We start from the raw sequence: 17,208 nt of genomic DNA on the forward strand, positions 1-17,208 counted from the left end.
TTTTCCCAGGCCTGGGTTCCTGAACTAGACCCAGAAGGCTCCTCTAGGGTTTTTCAGAACTTTCTCTGTCTTCACCTTGGTGCCTACTTCTGGTTTGGGGACTAGGTCTCATGAGAGCAAACTGGTGCCAACTTACCCCAGTTTTGGTGGTGCTTCAAACCCAGCCTTCTTCTCTAACCTACTGTAACTTAGTGGCTCGTCAGAGTCTTCCGGTCCCGACTCCAGGCCATCTTCCCAGGTTCCTTAGTCCTGCCTGTGGGGGAGAGACGGGGCAGGGTGTGCTTAGTCCATTACCAGCTTGCTAAGATAATGCTCCCTCCCTTCCTTCAGCATGTTTATAACAGTTCCCTGTGTCACCATCCCCTTCGTGCTACCACCTCTACCAAAGAGGTCTGAGTGTTTCCAACTCAAGCGGCTATTCATCCACTCATCCTGGAGTCAGCCCCAGGACAAAGCTTGGGACTGGACATAGAGTAAACTGCTAAAATAACACAAAGTTCAGAAATTCCAGCCCAAACTACTTTGAACTTTTTTTTCATCATATCAGGGAAAAGTAGCTGTCTTTGTGACAGGTTTAATCCAGTATCTTATTTAATTTGCCTCGTTTATCTCTGTTTTCGGTAATGTCAACTTCTTCCTCAGTCTCTTCTGTGACAAAGTGGCTCCGGATGTCTAGAATTCAGGTGGTCACACCACATAAATCAGGGGAAGAAAGGAAGTCTCAGTATCAACGATACATCCTGAAATAGTCCCTGTTTCAATAACCCTAAATCAACCATCAAAGCAAGAATGATGAACCATTTGTGTTGGTTAGCAAGAGGGGCCTGTCTCCCAAAGGAAAATCAGACAATAAATAATGGGAGGAAAAAACAGATGGACACTGGAATGAATCATTTGCCTGAATTTTCAACATAAACACCAAAAGCACTAACTAATCCTGGCAAAATTATTTTAAATTTATTTGTTCAAGTAAACAATAAATTCATAGGCATCCACATCATGGCTTAATCAAGATCCTTCTTGGGCTGGGGATTTAGCTCAGTGGTTCCAGCCTCATAAGTGCAAAGTCCCGAGTTTGATCCCTGGTATCAAAAAAAAAAAAAAAATTTTGTGAAGTAGCCTTTCCTTTTTCTCAACCTGATTCTCAAGATGACTCAGCCAAGCACTGGAAGAAATGGAAGGAAGCTCCCTGCCTCCATCCCAGGCTCCTAGGGCAGAGAAGCTCAGCCGGTCCCAGCACCCAGAAGGAAGCTCCCCACCTCCATCCCAGTCTCCTAGGGCAGAGAAGCTCAGCTGGTCCCAGCACCCAGAAGGAAGCTTCCCGCCTCCATCCCAGGCTCCTAGGGCAGAGAAGGTGAGCTGCGTGGGCACCAGAAGCACCCCCCCACCCCTGTGGAAATGAGAAGACACATAAGCCTCAAAAACAGACTTCCAGATCACCTACAGCAACCCCAAAGGGAAATGAGATGGAACAATCTGATATTCAACCACCTGGACTCTCTGAACTGGCAACAGAAGAGGATCTGGGAAAAATGAAATCAGAAATAATTACTCAGATAACAGCAAAGATTGTGCTCATGGTGCAAAACATGATTAATAAATCTAGAGAGGACACAGAAAAAAATAGAGGATCTGAGGAGCATGATGGAATCCCAACATAGGAAACAAAGGGAATCCATAAAACAGATGCAAACAGATTTCCAGGAGATTAAAAACTCCATCGAAAGTCTGCACAGCAGAATGAACCAATGAGAGGATAGAATTTCAGATATAGAAGAAAAGATTGCAATTAGTGACCAGGAAAAGAAAAATTGCTTTAAAATGGCAAGGGAACATGAGAAATCAATTCAGCAGCTGCTAGATGATGCAAAGAAGAATAACATAAAACTGATTGGAGTCAATGAAGGAAGAGGAGAGCGTGCAGACGACATAAAAAAACTGTTCACAGATGTGATGGCAGAAAACTTCCCAAAGAGGAGAAAAGAACTTGACATACAGATAAGTGAGGCATATAGGACTCCAGCTAGCCTTGATCAAAAAAATCTACACATAGACATATAATAGTTAGGATTCCAGAAATCCAACAGAAGAATAAAATTCTACAAGCAGTGAGAGAAAAGAAACAAATCACATACACAGGAAAGCCCATCAGAATCACAGCAGACTTCTCAATGCAAACCCTCAAGGCAAGAAGAGCTTGGAGTGATGTATTTCAAGCCCTGAAGGAAAACAGTCTCTAACCCACACTGATGTACCCTGCAAAACTATCTTTCAAAATGGATGGAGAAATAAGATACTTTCATGACAAAGAGCACCTCAGGAACTTCATGAATACCAAACTGGCACTCCAAAAAATTTTTAAGACAATACCCTAGGAAAAGACAATGAGGATCACAACCCCGGGAAACCCAGCAGAATGAATCTATTGGGCATGACAAATTAAATGCAAAGGGGGAGAATCCAACAAAAAGAAAAAGTCATGACAAAGACTTTTAAAACTTTTAACTTCATCTCCCTAATGAGTGTATAATTCAATATTGTTATTGTACTGATTAGCAGTTTTCTGATTCTAGAGTTGCACACCATTCCTTGTGTTATACTGGCTATTTATCATCTTATGTCTACATTTTAATTGGGTTGTCTATTAATGAGCTCTAAGAATTCTTTATGTATTCCGGTCATAGGCTATATGTATTGTAAATATGGTCTGTTTAAGGCCTACTTTTCATTTTAATGATGTCATTTAAAGTTCCAAATTTTGATAGGATCTCATTTATCAATTTTTTTCTTTTATACATCATGTTTTTTGTATCCTAGGTAGTTCTTGCCTACCCTGAATTCATAAATATTTTCCCTTATAATTTCTTCTTAAAGTTTCATACTTTTAGGCTTTCTTATTTAGGTTCATAGATCCCTTCAAGTTATTTTCATGTATGGAAAAAAAGGGTTGAGGTTAATTTTTTATATACAGATACCAGGTGTTCTAGTGCCATTTGCTGAAAACGCTATCTTTTCTTCGGCTCTTGAATTGAGTTTATATTCTATAAAATGCTAATGTTAAATAATCTTTCAAAACTCAGTGGACCATATACGTGTGGTTCTATTTCTAGATTCTGTTTTACTCCAATGATCTGTATGTCTTTCCTTACACCAACACTGCCTTGATTACTGTAGCTTTAGAAGAAGTCTTAAAATTAGGTACTAAATGTCTTCCAACACTTTTTTTAACTTTTCTAGATCCTCTGTACTCCTACATAACTTTTAAATTTCAATATCCAATTCTTCATTTATAGCAAGTATACACAGACCTGAATTTTCATATATACCTTGTGTTTTCTAATCCTGCTAAATTCAAGTACAAGTTCTAGGGGCTCCTAGAGATTTCTTAGTATTTTCTCTGTAGATGATCGTTTCATCTACATATAAAGATTTTACTTCTACCTTGCTAATCCTATGCTATTTATTTTTATTGCCAGACTATTTTGGTGGGGCCTGGGTTTCAAAGTTTAATGGACAGATAAAGAGTAAGCATATCTGCCCTTGTTCCCCACCTTAAGGAGAAAGCATTGTATCTTCTCCATTCCTATAAGGGATTCTTGCTGGAAGTGTGGAGTACATGTCTTTAATCTGTTGAGAAGTTTCTGTTCTTCTAGTCTCCTGATAGCTTTTACCATGAACAGCTGTAGAATTTAGTCCAATACTTTTTCTCCAACTAGTGACAGGATCATATGCCTTTTTCCTTTCCTCTGTTAAAATGATGACTTTTGGGGGTGGATCTTCCAATGTTGAACCAACACTGCCATTCCTATAACAAAACCACTTTCTACATCCTGCCAGATCTGACTTCTAATAGTTTGTTTTGTTAAACAAATTTCTATCTATGTTCATACTTTTTTCTTCTATTATCTTTATCCAGCTTTAGGATTAGCACAATGTTGAGTTTCTAAAATGAGGGGAGAAGTGTTCCTTTTTTCGGTTTTGATTGTTTTATATAATTCATCAGTTAAAATGTTTATGAGCCTGCTGTTGTCATATAGGTAGGTTTTCAAGCTAGGAATATACTTTCTTTAATAGGTGCTATTCAAATTTTATATTTCCTCCAGAGTTAGTTTCATTAATCTGTCTTCCAAGTTACTTCTTAGAAGTTGTCAAACTTATTTCAAAAAAGATTTTTGTAATATGTTTTCTATATCCTTCTAAATTCTGTAAGATCTGTGGTAATGTCTCCTAGATCTTAATATTGTAATTTTAAAAATGTATAACTGATATTGTGTAACAGGAAGAAAAGGTCTAAAAGAACAGGGGAATTGGGAGGGGAAGGGAAAAAAGGGAAAGGAAAAAATATGAGAAGAGGAAAAAAATGGAAACAAGGTCTTTGCAAATAGGGAAGGGTGGAGGGGGTGAAGGGAGGGCAAGGGAAGGGAAAAAATAAGAACCAAGAGACTCATGTAATGGTACAAGATCCCAATCATGAATGTAACTGTATATCATACCTAAAATGTACCAATAAAGTTAATGAGGGAGAAAAAAAAGATGACTCAACCATTTTGGAATTCAAATCACTATTTCTTCCATACCCAGAAAGAAGTTTTCAAGGAAAATGAGTTTTTCACTGGTTGGACCACTCTGTGCCTCGAAGATTGGTTCAGTGATACTCAGCCTAAGCCAATCAGAAATCATGTGGCAACAGATGTATGATTACTTTAGTTGGTTTAGCCCAATCAGGGCCCACTGCTATACTTAGGTTTGGGACTCATTTCCCTGAGAAACTTGAGCTGCATGAGGGAAGGGTGCACATCCCCAGAGAATATTATAAAGAAGAGGCAATGGACAATTAGATACCAAGTAGGGGCAAAAAGAATCTGCCCAAACTACCGAGTACTATATAGAATCCAAGCAGTTCCAGAGCTGAGAGTCATCCTTCATTTTGAATTTCCACAATATTCACAGTTTATGGCACTTAATAGGTAATCAATTTTCAATGACAAGATTAATAGGTTCTAACAATCAGGTTATTAGGAAATAAAATTCTAATCTCACTTAAATTAGGATGCACAGTTCTAGGGCTAATTCTAGTTATAGTCACTGTGACTGAGAGGTGCGTTTTCTGTAGCTGTGTCTGTGAAGAATTGTCAAAATATTTTGAAGTTAGGTAATGGTTTGGTATCTATTAAAATTCTATCCTCAAAAGTCTTTTTTTTTCAGTGAACACAGCAGTAAGGACAACTGCAAACCAATGTCAAAACATTCATTTCACATCATCTTATCTTGGATCCCAGGATGAGTAAGGGCTGTCATAAATTGACACATGTCACAAAACTCAAAACATGGACAGTTCTGAAGAAGAGAATGGAGGATTCTTTATGACATAGCACCCCAGGGGGAATTTTGATATTAAATGCAGTAGAATTCCAGGAAGTGTAAAAAACCTTCAAATCTCTTGGTCAAGGTTAGGTTCGAACAGAGTCCTAATGACCAGTAAGATTATCTCAAAAGTCAGGGGCAATGCTCTGGGTGACAAAGAGCTCCAAAGTGTGGTGGTGCCTGTGATTGCAGTCCTCTGGGAGGCTGAGGCAGGAAGATCACAACTTGGAGCCCAACCTGTGCAACTTAGCAAGACTTTGTCTCAATAAAAATGGTCTGGGGATGTAGCTCGGTATGAAGGCTCTAGATTCAATCCCTAGTATCACAATGAAAAAGAGAGGCAGCTCCAAAGCAGAGACATAGAGTCTAGAAAATGGGGGCAGGTATTGTGTTGAGCCCAGAGACCACTCCCAGGTATGATGATTCACTGGAGGGACTCAAACACCCAGCATGTAGTCATTCTCTGGACCACAATTTATTATGGCAAAAAAGCAAAATCAAGAGAAAAAGGTGCAAGGGTTGATGTCCAGAGGGACTAGGCACAAGTGTCCAAGGGTCCCTCCCCCAGAACCTCACCAGACACGCTCCTTGAGATGTTGTCAACCAGGAAAGCTCCTCGGACACTGAGTGCCCAGGGCTTATACCAGAATCACACCAAATTCCAGCCCCCAGAAGGAAAGCAGAGATCTGCATAAACTATACTGTTGAGTAAACAGCAGATAGGTAGGGTGTTGGTGCTCATCCTCCAACCCCAGTAAAGGCAGCCCATGCAAGGCCTGCAGGCAGGCAGGCAGCAGTAGCTCTCTTCTGCACCATGCCCATGAGTCCAGTCTCTGAGGTCTCGTCTTCCTATTTCTTTAATCCCGAAGAGCGGACCTGATTAGTTAATACTCAAGGAACACCAGTGAGCACTTTCCTGGTGGAAGTTTGTCTAAGGATCGTGGCAAATGTATGAATAGGGTAATTATCCCTATCCCCACTGGTAATGAGGTAACTGAGGCAGGGAGAGGCTAAGTCATTCGATCCACGTCACACAGGCAGTCAATGGCAAAGCCAGGATTCAGACAGCACACACACCATGGGGTGGGTGATCAGATGATAATGGGGGTCACCACCACAACTACGGAAGAGTGCCAGTCTCTGCTGAAGCTGTGTGTGAGGGGACTCACTGACTGCTCCCAGCCACTGTCTAACACTGAGGAACAGCAGGACTCTGTGTCCTGCCCAGATCCTCATCCCTTGCCTGGTTGGATCTGTATCTGATCCCCTACCACTGTATGTGACACAGCCAATAATTCTATCCCCAGAATTCCCCAGAAGTAGCTGTGGGTAGCAGGATTTGAACCCAGGCTCCTGCATGTCCAGGCATGGCTCTTTCTCACTGCTGTACTCTAAGACCTGAAGTCTCATATCCTGCCTTGACATCTTTGCACTACACAGGGCCTCACAGGCATGAGCATGAGTCCTCCCGCTCTTGCAGCTATGCCCCCCAAGATATGGCCCCAGCTGTTGGGAAATGCTGCCTCCCTGTAGTTTTCTCATCACTTGACCTCCTGCTCCCTATCCAGTTCTCCAACCAATGACATCACCACCACACCAACCCACATAATTGTTGAAGCAAGCCAGTTGCATCCTCCCACAGGAACCAAGGGCCACCCCAGCCTCCTGGTGCTATAAAACCTGCCTCGGACAGCCTCTGCTGGCTCACTCTGCTCCCTGTGTGTCCTTGCATGACACAGTGTCTTCCTCCCTGAGGCTGGGAGTGTATGTCACTGATTGTTATGGTTTAAATTTTGGATGTACCCCAAATTTTCCTGTGCCAAAAGGGAGGCTTTTGAAAGGGGAGTAGATAATGGGGCCACTATACTCATCAATAGATTCATTCATTAATGAGTTCAGTAGCTGAATGTACTGTTAGGAGGTGAATCACAGGGGGTGTGATCAGAAAGGGTACATCTCCCTCCCCAGCTCTTCCCTTCTCTCTTTGCATCTTGACTCCCATGATGTGAACAGCTTTCCTCCTTCCAGGCCTTCCACCGTGCTATTTCTGTCTGGGAGCCAGGCAACAAGGGATAGAAACCTCTAAAATATATGAGCTAAAATAAACTTTTCCTCTTTTAAGTTATGGGTATTGAATATTTTGTCTCAAATGAGAAAAGTGACTAAGGCAGATTTTGGTACTGAGAGTGGAATTGTTGCCATGACTGTACCTGACCATATGGATTAGAAGCCTTTAGAAATGGTAAGTGGGAGGTGTTTGGAAAGTTTTGGAAATATTAGCTAGGTAAGCCCTAGAATGCTATAAGCTGAGCTTAATAGGAAATTCTAGTCAGAACTCAAAAGACCATAATGCTAAAAGAAATGCAGATCATAAAGGCTAGGCTTAGAAGAATTCTGTTGGAAACAGGGACTTCATTGACAGTTGAGACCACATGTTTTATGCTCTGGCAGAAATCTTGTCTACATCTTGTTCATGACCCAAGAGACTGACATTAAGAGTGGTGAATGAATCAATTTGGAAAAGGAAATTTCACAGCAGCCCAATGTAGAGGCTGTGACATGGGTATTTCTGGCTGCTTTCAGCCAGGTTTACAGTAAGAATCAGGAGCAAAATCCCATTTAAAAAGCTTTCACTTTACCAGAAAGGACAAATCTGCAAAGTTGGAACTTATAAAGTTGGGGCCCAGGAGAGCTCAGTTGCTGAAAAGATTAGCATTCAAAAGAAGCCAGGTACTTTGCATCAGAACAGTGCCCTTGAGGGCACCTCAGGAATCACCAGGAACTAACACTTTGCAGGCTCAAGAGTACAAAAATGAAACACTTTGCTTTGAGAAGAGAGATCCAGGGCACTCTGCTCAAGAAGGGAACCTAGAGATTGGTTTTCTGGAATTCATTTCTCAGTGTTCATCCATTCAGAAACTTGAGGTCCTCTATAGCCATGGTCCAAGGGGGCCTCTCTACTGCTTGAGTTGGTGGCAGACCTTGCTGTCATCCACCTGATATTGGTTTTACGAGTATGCAAAGTAAAGAATTATGGAGTCATGGAAGCTTCCACCCAAAGAAGGCAGTGTGTCCCCCTGTGAAGGCAGTAAGAGAAACCATAAGAGTAAAGTCAAAAGTGCAGTGTAGACCCCAAGAAGTTGGAGAAGCCAGGAGTGTGGAATGTCAGACAAAAGCTGCGGGCAGTGATAGAGCCAACCCAACAGAGTGTCTGTGAGGGCTACAACTGGCAATGCCATAAGGAAGGGGCTACCTAGGCCCCTTGGGGCTCACATCTTGACATAGAGATGCAAGGAGTATTTACCCTGTATGTTTTTGGTCTTGGCTTTGGTCCAGTTTCTTTATACCTCCTGTTCCTTCCTTTTGGAGTGGAAATACTAAGCCTGTGCCATTGTATGTTGGAAGTGTTTAACTTTCTTTTTAATTTTTCCAGGGTCTCACAGCTAAGAGTTTGCCTTAAGTCTCAGTGTAGACTTTGGACTTGGACTTTTTGGCATGCTGGAACTTCCAAGGAGTGCCTTGGCAGCGGCTTTGGGAAGGGGCTGTTCCTAAATGCTGTGCATCAGTTGGCAGTGGGTGGGCTCATGGCCTTCTTTCAGGACAAAGGCACTGGGTTTGGGCTTTGCTGTGATCATAGAAAGGCCCTTGGGACCACAACACAGAGGCATGGGAAGTGGCATGACAAACTCTATTTCGTATGGTTACAGACTGTAGGGAGAGGAAAAAAGGCACTGTGATGTGGTGATACCTTGCCTAGCCATCTGTTGTCCCAGTCCTGTGAATATCATGTCTCCCCTGGGGCTCTCAACAGGTGGCTTGCCTGGCCCTGCCAGTGAATCTTGTCATTTCAATATCCAATTGTCCTTTGCTCTGTTCAACCACTTTAGTTGGTTTTGGCTATGAACTCTCAGCTCTAAGATGTACTCAGTGGGCACTGATGTTTTGTTAACATTTTGTTCAAAAGACACTGGGTTCCATGGCAAAAACAGACACAAGCCCGGCCCTCCAGAGCTATTTGGTCTCCTGAGGGACTCTGGGAAGGAAACATGCTGTTTCCATAACAAGTCAGGCAGGTACGAGTCTTGCCTCAGAGTCTTTATACATGTTGTGCCCTCTTCCTGGTACTCTTTCTTTTTTCTTCTTTTTCCTTTGTGGTCCTAGAGATTGAACCCAGGGCCTTTCAACTGGGCTACAGCACCTCCTCTATCGAGACAGTCTCGCTAAGCTGCTGTTTCCCATAGTTCCCACTGCCAAATGATGGGGTGTGTATTGTCTCAGATCTTTGTCCTTCCACAAGTCCCCGAGGACAGGAAATTCATGTACTCTTGGCCCTTTTCACTTGAACGAAGCTCCACAAATATGGGCTGGATGAGCATGAAGGAATGGGAAATAATGCTTGCACCAGAGCCTCCTGTTTGTGGACAACTGGGGTAGGTGTTTAGGATTTAAGTCTCTCCTCCCCTAGGGAAATGGCATTTGGAACAGATGCAAAAGCATGGATTTGAGCTTAAGAGATCCGGGCACAAACCTTGTTCTACCCTGGACCAACAATTGGGTGAATTATCGCCCTCCTCAGATCCTCAGTTTCTTTTACTGGAAATGAGGCTGACAGCCACGTGGCTGAGCCCATGAACCCAGGCAAGATGTGGAAACATCTGCCCCATGGGGGCACTGCTGAGCCTCCACTTCCCTTCCTTTCTCCCACAATCCCTGACTCAGAGCAGCGAGTAGACGGGATTGTCTGAGGCTGTGTAGGATTCCTTCTCACTTGTCCCAATCCCCACTGGCCTCAGAGAAGGTTGTGCAGAGAGAGCAGAGCCGGGGAAAGGAGCTGGGAAACGGGCCGGGTTGGCCTCCTGCCTTCCCGCACGATTTAAGAATGCACATAAGAAACCCCCATTTCCCTCGTAAAGATGAAGAGACAGCCCCGACACAGACGGATGCGTCTCTAGAGCAACCTCAGTGCCAAGGGTGATCAGAAAATGTTTGGAGAATAAACAATTAACAGATACATGAACAAATACAGCCTGGTTCTGAGGGGAGAGATGGTTTGAAAATGACTCCCCTGGGGCTCTGCAGAGCAGTCTGAAAACATAGTGATCTGTCAGCTGTTGCCAACCCAAGTCCATGGCCCACAGTGAGCACTGATCCTTCACACTGGTCCCCAGGTCAGCTGTGGCTCAGCTGGTCCCTGTTGGGCTGTACAGGGCAGAGTTACAGCTTCGGTGGGCTCGGGTCTGCCCTATCTGTGCAAGGGACAGCGGCTATCTAGGCTCACTATTCTCAAGACCTGTCCCCAAGAGCAAGTGCAGCTAACTCACATGTGCACATTTCATGCCTTTGCTGTTGTTGCTTTCGCTGATGTCCCCCGTCAAAGTTGCTGAGTCAGACCTGCAGCAACAGTGTGGGAAGTGGTGGAAGGTGCTCTCCACCCGCAGTGTGAAGGACAAAGCGAGTATTGGCCGTACAGTGATCCAACCACCACACAAACCATGGCCCCGAGCAGTGACCCAGCCACGTTCAATGCAGCGATGGGGTCATGCTCTAAGAGGCTCTGAGATTTACTGCTTTAAAATTAATTAATTGAAATAAATGTCAGAATCTGATATACCCTGAGGGAGAAGCCACAGTGGCAGCTAATGCAAACTCACTCCACAGCCATCTGCCAGGAGCTCCAAGTCCCAGTGGCACTAAGAATGCTGAGCAATTGACCTGGGGGCTTCTGGCCAATTCACAGATGTGGTTTGAGATCATTGCTGGTCTCCAGCAGGTGGATTTGGCGTACATTTTAACTCCAATTTCAACTTTACACTGCAGCTGCTGTCCTTGCCTAGGGAGCCCTATCTTTTTCCATGTTATTGTAGATCAGTTGTCTGATGCTGCAATAAAGAACTCTCAATGGTTTGTCTGGAATTTCTACATCAGCGTGGCAAAGAGCCTGGTGGATAAAGAAACATCATAACAGGCTGTGCTTCGAGAGGAATGGGCACTGAGCTCAAGTAGGTCACTGTGGGATCAGTCCTCTCTGCACACAGCAGCTCTGGGAGGACAAGTGATCCCCTACAGATGAGGGTGGAGTTGGGTAGGTCCTGCAGCAGAGGGCAGAAGGGCCGGACACACCATATCCAGATTCACTGGAGTCTGCTGGCATTCGTGAACAAAACTCGCCAGCATTCCTTAATGCTTATTTGGGTCCCAACTGTGACCTTACCATTATACAGAGAGGGGACAGGGATGGAGGATCAGGTGTTAGACTGGCCATCATCAAATTGCAGTACTTAGGCCTGGGGGCACGTGGTGACTTGGTAAAGGTTCGCAAACACCCACAATTTTACAAAAATCAATTGCACCCCTTCAACCAATATGCATCTCATTTCCCCTTCCTCCTTCATAAACACTGCCTTCCCCCATACAGAAAATAGGTCTACCTTTCAGGAAAGTAACAACACAAAATGAACTCAAACTGGGTGTTTTCCAACAGAAGAAATGCTGATAGAAGTGGGAGTGCAATAAAGAAAGGATAATGAGTCCTTGGAGCTCAGGGGACTGTGTGGGTTGAGGAGGGAGAGGTTTCTAGAGACTGGAGGTGGGGAGGCTGTGTACAAGGAGCTGTGACTTACCTAAGAGAAATGCAGCCACCCCAGGGCGACCCATAGATGGAGCCCTGGCAATAAATGCCCAAGCTTACTGTAGTCTCCTCACTCCAACCCACTCCAGGGAACCCCTCATTGTTCCAACCCAACTGGAAGCCATAGAGAGAGGGAACCCACTGGTGTGGTCCACCCTGCCAGCCTCCGCAGGCAGGAAGAGGTGGAGGGTGCCCCTACACAAAAGACATTGCTCCCGCTGACCCTTCCAGAAGTGTCTGCCCTGCTGGAGAAAGCCCTCAGGACAAAAAGCAAAGGCATATTTTGAAATATTGGCCTCAGTGTCGAGAACAGAAATGTCTCTGATAACTGGGTTACCACATCCAGCTCTATAATGGAGAACTGCATCCTTTGTGAGTGAGTTTTCAATTCTTCATTTGCACTGAAAGTGCAGAAGAACTTAATATAGACTTCAGCTCATAGATTGTCAAAAATATTTTATGATAAATTGCTATGTGATTTTGTCATATAATTTGGAAGGAGTCCAAACAATTGAGTGACGTACAACTGAAGCCCTTCCGCTCCCATCTGCTTGTTTATGTGAACAGGCTCTTAGCGCTCATGCCAATAAAACAGAGGGCTGTGGGTAGAATTGGTGATGAGACTTGTCTCCTTAAAATAGCAAGCAATATTCATTCATGACTATATTCAGTGAAAAGACAGTCCCCCTATCATATGAAGAAAAGTATGTCTCAAAGAATTTTACTTCTTTAGGATTAAGAATTTCTTTATCATAATTTGTGACACATGCATGTGGTTTTTTTGTTGTTGTTGTTAGGTTTTTTTTGTACCAGGGATCGAACTTGGGACCTTTCACTTTCAAGGCAGGTGGCAGAACCACTGAGCTAAATCCCCGGCACATGCATGTGTTTTTAACCAATTGTGTTCTACTAACAACCATAATGATAATTCAATTAAAAATAACTTAGTTTAAAATTTAAAGATTCTAGCCACAGACATTTTTAAAATTTTAATTGTTGGGCACATTTTTGTTGCAGTCAGTGATATGTGGCAGAGTGATCAATAAAAGCCTTCCAAGAATAAAAATATGATACATTAAGATCAAATTCTGCCAGGGCAGTAAAAATTCAAGGAGAAAGAAAAAAGAACAATGCAAAATTCCTAACAAATTGAAGTTCCTGTGTGTATTTTTTAATAAGTTATGGTGACTATCAAGTCACAATGGTATTGAGCTCAATTGTACATACTTAAACTGTTTTCTCTTAAAATATCAATATTTATAACATGCCAAAATTATATCCATTATTTATATCATATATTTTTTAATGTTCATGTATAACATAAATACATACAGTTATGTTCAACTTATGATAAAAATTTAGATAACAGGGAAGTGATTGTTAAAGTGGAAGGCCACACTAGGAGAAGAGTCTACAGAATTCAGCAGATGTCAGATCTTTGCAGAAGGCCCCGTCTGCCCATTGCATGCTGGGAAACAGGAAATGAAATAACATACAGGTTCCCAGGAGGCCAGAGGCTGGCGGCTCTGAGTGCCCAGTGTCCAGGTAGCTGCGCTGTTAGAGGAGAAGAGTACGGAGGTCTGAGGTGGTCACAATGGGACTCCCAAAGTGCCAAGGGTAAATGGGGACCTGAAGCAGAGTTGGATCTGATTTGACTGTGGAGAAAAAGTTTCCAGGGAGGTTTGGGAAGAGGTGGGAGACTGAGGGACCCTGGAGTCCTGCCACAGGCAGACAAGTCAACCTGTTGATGCTCAGTTGTTCTCAGACACAACAACCACAGCAGTAATGACACTAGGCCTTCCCTGCCTATTGAATTTACTTTCAGACATCCATCTGGGACATCTAGATACAGAGGTTCTAGCTCCAGCACCCGTTCCTGGCTGCTTTGCTTCTCTGGTGATATTCACGCTGTGACCTCTTCCTTTTCACTCGGCAAATAACCATTGGACACTGACATGTGCCAAGCACTCTAGACAAAAAGTCATGCATGCCAGGGATTTAGCTCAGCGGCACCATGCCTGCCATGCAAGCGCAAGTTCCTGAGTTCAATCCCTGGTACCAAAAAAAAAAGTCACGCAGCCCATAATGATATTTAGGTCGGTGACACACTGCATCCATGATTGTGGCCCCATAAGATTATAATAGAGCTGAAAGGTCCTAGTGGCCCAGCGACATCATAGCACAGCACATTGCTCACCTACAGCACCTTTTTCAAAAGCCAACACCTCTGTCAGTCTGTGCCACACCCCAGCCTGCCATCCTCGGAGTTTTGCACTGTGCTTGGAATCAGATTGGACCCTGGAGCCACTCACACACTTGGGAGTATCCCTGAGATTCCTAGCATAGCAGCACCCACCAAGATGAGATTTGACATATCTTTTGGTATGAGTTTCCCCCAAACAAGGTAAAAATGTATCGCTGGGTCATATAAACATGGACAGTCCAAGCCTAGCAGAGGGACTGCCCTGACATCAAGGCCAGGGCCCTTATCTGTATTCCTCAGAGCACTTTTTTCAGGCTTCTCACTGTCACTCCAGCTGCCTACTGCAGCGCCCAAGCCTGCTCCAGCCAACAGGAGGGGGACAGAGTGACCAGGGGGGGGAATGCACTCTTCCTAAGATGTTGTTCAGAATTTGAACGCTGCACGTATGTTTGTGTTACACTAACTAGAATATAGCAGCCACGTCTACCAGCATGCCTGGATGGGAAATGTAGTTTTCATTTTACATGGCCTTGTGACAAGGAAAGTCTCTAATACGAAAGAAGGAAACCACAGAAACTGAGGAAGAGCCACCACCCTCTGCCATAGCATTCTGGACACATCCTTTCCACCTTGGCCTGACCTCTCTCCCACCTCAACTCCATTCCCACTTCTCACAGGGCTGAGAGACCAGACTCCCCTGTCTGTGACCAGCCCTCCACTCCAAAAATCCTTAGTGCTTACTAATAGCAATACTGAGTATTTCCCAGGGACTTGTTCTCCCCTGTTTCAAATTTGCGAGAACATATTCATGGATGGGACTGTCTACTGATTTATAACCCAATCCTCTTTTGAAACAAAAACTAAGAATTTTCTGCTTAGTGAGCCTGTCAGCTGTCACTGGGAGATGAGCAGGAAGGGACCTTGCATGTCAGACCTTGGGTGCTGGCTGCACTGTACCCACCTTTGAGGCAGGCCGAGACAGGAGGAGCTGTTCACGTGTGAGGTCTCAGCCCCACATCTGCCAGGCTCTTGCAGAGAGAGAGAGAAATGGTATTGGGGACTCTCTGGGAAGGACGGTGGGGCAGGATCTTGAGTCTGTGCAGCTGGGAATAATGCTGTGCGTGACGTCCCATGAGGGATGAACTGTCCACTGAAGACAGGAACTATGAATTGGGGCAGAAACTGAGATATTTCAAAATTTTTAAATCTATTTTTAAAAAGTAAGCAGCTTAGGTAGTGGAATCTGAATTAGCTCAAATTTTGCTCCTGGAGCCTGAACTGGAGTCACTGATGAACTCAATATACAAATGATCTTAAATATTTAATTTAAAAAATAGTTTCAGAAGCTAAGAAATGAACAAGGGTGTACCTAGGGGTGGGTTTGTCCCCCCAGGTCAACCGTATACCTTGTTTATTCTTTATCAACATTGTCTTTCTGAGGAAAATTTGTAATGTATTCCTCAGAGCACTTTTTTTCCATCTTTTTCTTTTCTCAACTGTGAGAAATTATTGATTTTGTTTCTAAGGTAATTTAAGTAACACAGTTCCAATTTGATAACTACCACTTTAATGCATTCACAGTAAACAAATTTTAGGGTTTCAATTAGTTATTTTTGTCATCAAAATCGACCACATGGTGACTGGCCCAGGGAGGTGGCTGTCAGGGCTGGACGGTCGTGGAGCTGTATCTGGCATTAATGAATCGGAGACTGGTGGCCAAAGGGAAAAATTGGTTTGGGACATGCAGAGGCTGCTCAGAGATGCATGCACTTCAGGGGTAAATTAACATGGGATTTCTTTGGGGGAAATTGAATTAGAATGTGAGTTTGGAGAAGTCAACAGAATTGATCCTAGTTAGCTCATAAGCATCTGTTAAATCTGTGCAGAACGACCATGCTGCTTGCTCACTGTGCAGGAAAGAACACCAAATCTTCAAAGACAGACATCTTTTAGGAGATCTTTGGCTGTGAGGAAAACCCATGTCAACTGGTTTAAACAAAGAAAGGGATGCACTGGCTCCTACCAAGGAAAGGTCAGTGATGAAGAGTTGTTTTTGAATATATCTAAACCCAGGAACTAGGACTTACTGTCTTTTTCTTTTCATCTCAGCCAAAAAAAATTTTTTCTTCACAGTAGTGCCCACATTATCCCCATGGTGGATCCAGAAGCCTCCATCTTCCATCTCACATCTTCCATCCAAGATCCCTCAGCAGACCTCCTCTTCCTGTCCCTCTAGCACAAGCCCAGGGTTGGTTGTGACTGGCTCTGACTGGGTCATGTACTGATCCTGTCCCAATCATGTGGCCAGAGGCATATGGTGCCGGACTGGCCAATCTTGAGTCACATGATCATGCTGGTGCACCATGGAGACCAGGAGAGTTGTGGTTCCCAGAGCAAGCCTGGAGTCCTGGTTCTGGGATTGGGTGAGCACTGGTCAGGCAGAAACAGCTGTTCTGACTCTCTTGCATTCTTGTACATCCTACAGAGTCAGCCTGAAGTCCTCTGGTGGCCTTTGCTGCCTGGGCCTCACTTTTCCTGACCTCTCCCCTCCCTTGTGACCACAGTATCTTCCTCAAGCCTCTCCATCCAGAACATGGCTTCTGCCACTTCCCTCCCTCCCTCCCTCCCTCTTCAGCTCGACTCCCCAGAACATACCAAGTGCCTCTTGATCCTGCCTCACACTGCTCTCTTTCTCCTGATATCTGGACTCTGGCTTTTCAGGCTGCTGCTTGAGCACCTGAGCCCCGGATTCATGTGTGGTCACTGACGTCACATTGCCAAGGGCCAATGGGTACATGGGCAAGAGCTGCTAAGACAGCAGCCTGTTCTCTCTTGCTCACACAAGCAAACGACAAACAGGAACCCACCATTATTTCCTTTAATTGTTAAGAGGCCTTAAGCCAAAAGCAATAAAACTGGCATAAACTTTTCATGGAAATGGGATGAAATGTTGATTTGTATATGTTGGTGTGCGCGCGCGTGTGTGTATGTGAGTTTATAGGATAAAGTAGAA

This window comes from Heterocephalus glaber, unplaced genomic scaffold (genome assembly GCF_053883595.1).
Source record: "Heterocephalus glaber isolate CG9 unplaced genomic scaffold, H.glaber_assembly_v1.0 deba00001673, whole genome shotgun sequence".
NCBI lineage: Eukaryota > Metazoa > Chordata > Mammalia > Rodentia > Bathyergidae > Heterocephalus > Heterocephalus glaber.